This window comes from Amborella trichopoda, chromosome 3, assembly GCF_054954075.1.
Source record: "Amborella trichopoda isolate Santa Cruz 75 chromosome 3, AtrichopodaSantaCruz75HAP2 v2.0, whole genome shotgun sequence".
NCBI lineage: Eukaryota > Viridiplantae > Streptophyta > Magnoliopsida > Amborellales > Amborellaceae > Amborella > Amborella trichopoda.
In genome coordinates, this window is record NC_142338.1 from 13,890,159 (window position 1) to 13,896,538 (window position 6,380).

Consider the following 6,380-nt stretch of genomic DNA (forward strand, 5'->3'; position numbering starts at 1 on the left):
AAGGTAGAACCAGAACAATTAGAATACATTCTAGAGGTAGCCACACCGATGGGAGATTCAATTAACACCAATATAATGTACAAATCATGTGTAATAAAGATAGAAGAAAAGGAACTGTTGGTTGATTTAATACTTCTGGAAATTCAAGATTTTGATGTAATCTTAGGCATGGATTGGCTTTTTGCATACCATGCAAGTATTGATTGTTATAAGAAAATTGTTACCTTTAGTATTCCGAATCAACCAGTATTTTACTTCAATGGTGTCAAAGAAGACTCCCCATCATATTTAATCTCTTGTATTCGAGCTAATCGCCTCATTCGAAAAGGATGTCAAGGCTTTCTTGCCTATATCAAAGAAGATCGGAAGGAAGAAATAAATTTGGATACCACTCCGGTTATCCGAGAATTTCCCGACATTTTTCCTGAAGAATTGCAAGGATTACTGCCGGACAGCGAAATTGAATTCTCCATTGAATTAGTGCCAGGGGTAGCACCAATTTCTAAGGCACCTTACAGAATGGCTCCTGCAGAACTTAAAGAACTGAAACAACAATTGGAAGAATTATTAGATAAAGGTTTTATCATGCCCAGTGTGTCACCTTGGGGTGCTCCAGTACTGTTTGTCAAAAAGAGAGATGGGACTATGAGCTTGTGTATTGATTATAGACAGTTGAACCAAGTGACAGTGAAAAATAAATATCCATTACCTAGAATTGATGATTTATTTGATCAATTACAAGGATCACAAGTGTTTTCAAAATTGATCTTAGATCTGGATACCATCAGCTTAAGATTAAAAGTGAAGATGTACTCAAGACAGCTTTCAGAACAAGGTATGGCCATTATGAATTTTTAGTCATGCCTTTTGGATTAACCAATGCACCAGCTGCATTTATGGATTTGATGAATCGGATCTTTAAGCCCTTTTTGGATAAATTTATTGTGATATTCATCGATGATATTTTAATTTATTCCAAGAATCAGAAGGAACATGAGCAGCATGTAAGAATAATATTGCAAATATTAAGAGAGAAGAAATTGTATACCAAACTTAGTAAATGTGAATTTTGGCTTGAACAAGTGACATTTTTAGGACATGTCATATCAAAAGAAGGTCTATCAGTTGATCCTTCAAAGGTTGAAGCCGTTGTTAATTGGAAACAACCAAGCAATGTGACTGAAGTTCGAAGCTTTTTGGGATTGGCAGGATATTACAGAAAATTTGTAGAAGGATTTTCTTGAATCGCAACCCCATTGACTCGATTGACACAAAAAAATGTCAAATTTGAATGGACAAGTGAATGTGAGGAGAGTTTTCAAGAACTAAAAATTCGGTTAACTTCAGCACCTATTTTAACTATTCCTGAGGGGAGTGGGGGATTTGTGATTTATAGTGATGCTTCACATAAAGGTTCGGGCTGTGTATTAATGCAATATGGGAAAGTAGTGGCATATGCATCCAGACAGTTGAAAGAATATGAGAAAAAATATCCAATTCATGATTTGGAGCTAGCCGCAATAGTATTCGCTTTGAAAATATGGAGGCATTATCTATATGCTGAGCAATTCGTAATATACACGGATCATAAGAGTTTGAAATACCTTTTCTCTCAAAAGGATTTAAATATGCGGCTGATAAGATTGATGGATTTCTTATGATTGTACAATCCATTATCATTCAGGAAAAGCTAACGTTGTGGCCGACTCTCTAAGTAGAAAATCTACGGGAGTTTTAGCTCATCTAATGATCCAAGAAATGTGATTGTTAGAGGAAATAGTGGATTGGCATCCAACTCCGTCCATTAATGGTGTGGTAAGTATGATTGCCAATATTAAGGCGGAACCCCAATTAATCCAACAGCTTCGATTGGCACAAAAGAAAGACTATCAGCTTATAACAATTATAGAAGAGGTGAAGCAAGGAAAGAGAGATGAATTCTCTATATGTAGTGAGGATTTGCTAAGATTCAAAGGTCGGGTTTGTGCCCCGAATGATGAGAGTGTAAAGAAAGCTATCTTAGAAGAAGCACATCATTCTCGTTGTACAATACATCCCGGAAGTATTAAAATGTATCAAGACCTGAAGAAAACCTTTTGGTGGAATAATATGAAAAAAGAGGTAGCACTATTTGTGTCTAAATGCCTAACATGCGAGCAAGTAAAAGCTGAACATCAAAGGCCCGCTGGGTTGTTGCAGCCTTTACCGGTGCCAGAATGGAAATGGGAGCACATCTGTATGGATTTTGTCTCTGGCTTGCCTAGAACAAATTCAGGACATGATAGCATTTGGGTCATTGTGGACCGGTTAACCAAAGCTGCCCACTTTCTACCGATTCGCACGATGTACACTTTGGATCGACTGGCTCAGCTGTACATTAAGGAAATAGTACGGTTGCATGGAGTTCCTGTCAGTATTGTATCGGACAGGGATACTCGGTTTACTTCTAAATTTTGGGCTAGACTACAGTCAGCCATGAGGACGAGACTCACCTTTAGCCTTTCACCCCCAAACTGATGGACAATCGGAGAGGACCATCCAAACCTTGGAAGATATGCTGAGGGCCTGTGTTATTGACATTACAAGAAGCTGGGATGACCATTTACCCCTGATTGAGTTTTCTTATAATAATAGCTTCCAAGCCAGTATTCAGATGGCACCATATGAAGCTCTGTATGGAAAGAAATGCAGGTCACCCATATGTTGGGACGAGGTTGGTGAAAGAAAGCTTTTGGGGCCCGAAATTGTCCAGATAACCACAGATAAAATAACATTAATTCGTGAAAGGCTCAGGACAGCTCAGTGTCGGCAAAAGAGTTATGCCGATAACCGAAGGAGAGATCTTGAATTTGAGGAAGGTGATCGAGTTTTCCTAAAAATCTCACCAATAAAGGGTATTATGAGATTCGGCAAGAAAGGAAAGTTGAGCCCACGGGTGTCGCTTATAGACTTGCCTTACCGCCCGAATTGGCAAATGTCCATAATGTCTTTCATGTATCTTCACTACGAAAATATCAGCCCGACCCGTCCCATATCTTAAAATATGAACCTTTACCGATCAGGAAGGACCTATCCTTCATTGAGCAGCCAATTTTGATACTGGATAGAAGGGTGCAAGTGTTGCGTAACAAGGAGATTCCTTTGGTCCGTGTATTATGGCAGTACCATTCAAGAGAAGAGTCGACTTGGGAACGAGAAGACGAAATCAGAGAAAAATACCCCTATCTTTTTCAGTAATCAGGTACACAAATTTAGAGGACTAAATTTCTTTAAGGGGGGAAGAATGTAACAATTCTGAAAATTTCAAAAAAAAAAAAAAAAAAAAAAGGAGAAAAGATGCTTTTAAATAGGTGATGGTCTGATTGAGTATGATGGTCCTTGGGGACCATCACTATTTTCAAAACTTTTTACTTGGTTTAAACTTTTGCTGCTGCTTTTGTTTGCAGCCTTTGCAGTTGCTGCTTGCAGCTGGCAACGTCCTTTAGCGGACGTGGTTTTCGTATGTTGAAAGCAGACGCTTAACGCGACACCTCAAGTATGAGGTAGAGCGTAATAAAATATTATAATAATACGTTATAAGAATTTAAATAGGGGAGGTGAGCACTCTCACCCTAGAAAATTTTGAGATCTCTCTCTCTGTGGTCGAAACACAGTGAACTCCTCTCTCGAACCGAATTTTTTATCGGAAGCTCCATCTCAAACATTTGTGGGTAAGTGACATCGTCTTTTTGAAAAATAGTCTATTTTTAATAAATAGTGATATTTTCGTCCAGGATTTTTATTTTATAAGTTTTGTGTGTAAGTGACCCCATTGTCTCGAAAAATAATCCATTCTTTTTAAAAATGAAATGAAATAATTATTTCTGCTTATTATCATGAATTTTAGGCGCGATAAATTTTATGCGCACGTGACCTCATTATCTTGAAAAATAATCTTTTTAATAAAAATTGTGATATTTTATCTATGTTAGAAATTTTGAATGCTGTAAATTAGAAACATAAATTTCTTTATTTTTCTTGTTTATTGTTAGAAATAAATGTGATATATCTGCTTTTAGTAAAAAAAATAAATTGTGATATTTCCTTCTACTGTTTTGAATACTTAGACATTGAAAAATTCATGTGCAAATGACTGCCTTATTATTTAAAAATTGACATTTTTGCAGTTGATTATAATATTGTTGTGAAATGTTTATTTGTGGATTGATATCCCATAAATTGTGATAATTCCGTATTCTTGAATTTCTGTAAGAGTTTTTCTATACATATTAAATTGGCAATTATGCTAGAATGCCTTCACAAACTGCTACCTTTCTAAATTTGAGCCCAAAATATTTGATTGGTTATTTTTGAAATATTATAGAGAGTGACTGTTATTAATGGTTTAAGTGAAATTCATATTAATGGTTTCAGTGATATGTTGAGTACATGATATTGCTGCTTCCAAATGTTTAAAGAGATTTAGAAATAATTTAAGTATGCAAGTGGACTCATCCGGTACACCGGTGAGATATAAGTGGACCTATCTGGGACGCCGGTAGGGATTAAGTGGACTCATCCGGTACGCAGGTGAGGTATAAGTGGACCTGCAGAGAGAGGTATAAGTGGACCTATTTGGGACGCCGGTAGGGATTAAGTGGACTCATCCGGTACGCAGGTGAGGTATAAGTGGACCTATCTGGGACGTCGATAGGGATTAAGTGGACCCATCAGGACGCTGATGGGGTATATAGGTGACCTACTTGGGACGCCAGTAGGGTATTTTGTGAAATCCTTTGAATTATGTACTGCCGTTAAAAGTGTTATAAGCATTTCAATTACTCGGATTATACTTAATTATGTATTTATTGAAAGTGAAACTGTTGATACATTTCTGTTAATAGATCTCATTTTGGAAAATATTAATATCTTTCAATCATGATTATTTTTAGGATTATGATGATCACTTACTGAGTAGCCAAACTCATCAAACTATGGTAAACATTTTTCAGGATAACTGCGGATGCATTTTGAGTACTAGTCAAGATCAACCTTGGAAGATACTGTTGTTGTGCTAGCTTTCTTTATTTACTTTGTAAGACCTCGCCACTGTAAATTTGTCCTATCAATAGATGTATATATGTTTTGTCTGTCACATCTCAGGAATAACAGTATTGTAAATTCTTGGGGTGTGACATTGGTACTTTGTCAGGCCAGATCGGGATCAGATAGTGACCGATACCGAATTAGTCGCCATATTTTAAAAAATCGACTGACCATTTAAACACTTTACAATGTTTGTTATATAGCTTAGATATGGGGCAGAATCATGAGTAGGCTTAGATATGGGGCATAATCATGAGTAGGCTTATACATACCAAATTTATTTATTTATTTTTGACAAGAATATACTCGTAGCAAAAAATGTATCCTATCACTTATATGTCACAAATTGGAAAAAACTATTAGGAGCCATTTTTTGATTGTCCAGAAGGGATATGTCTTGTATTTGTGGTAAAAATGGAACTCAAGATATCATGTTGTGGTATGATGCTATCTTGTTGCCTAGAGCCCATTCTTAAATAAATTATACAAATAATCATCTGAATTGTCAGATTCAAACTGTGCCCTTTATGATATGGATTGCTGATCCAGATAGAAATCATTCAGGTTTGAACCTATAGCATCATATAGGTATCGGTCCGATTCCCCTTAAAACTCCCCCTTTTATAATTTTTTTCTTAAATTTTTACGTTTGTCGATATTGTTTTAGATCTTTCTCAATAGGGTGCAGTTGGTATATGGATGCATCATAGCTGTAGAGGTAAGGTGCACCTTCAAATTTTATCATGGCATATAATTTTGATGTAAAATGTTTTTAGGATTATCTCAAAATCTATTTTTATATCTAATTATAAAATTTTAAATTTAAAAAATGGTTAAAATCAAGTAGATCTGTAAACATATGCAAATCTTGGAAATGGACGGTGTAGATAATATGTTGCAAATGCACTATTTCTGAGTCTTAAAATCTTTTTATTTTTCATGGCCATACATCTGGACGTCAAGACGATCGATCAAAGGGTTTTCCAATACCTTTTCCGATATGGATTTTTTAGGTGCATCCATAGGTCTACATTATAAAGTTGCATCCTCACATAAACTTTTTCCTTTTTAATATCCATCGTATAAACCTCTATTTTTATTTATTTATTAATATTATTTGGATCATCTGATAGAGACTTGATCCGGATCACCGATTTAGAGAGAGAGAGAGAGTTTTCCTCTGCGGCATTGTACTTTATACGGCGATTTTATGTTTCCCCGAAGCGGCACCTTTGAGAACTTTGCGATGATGTATTCATATATTCATTATTCTGCCCTTCGTATGGCTCTACTGT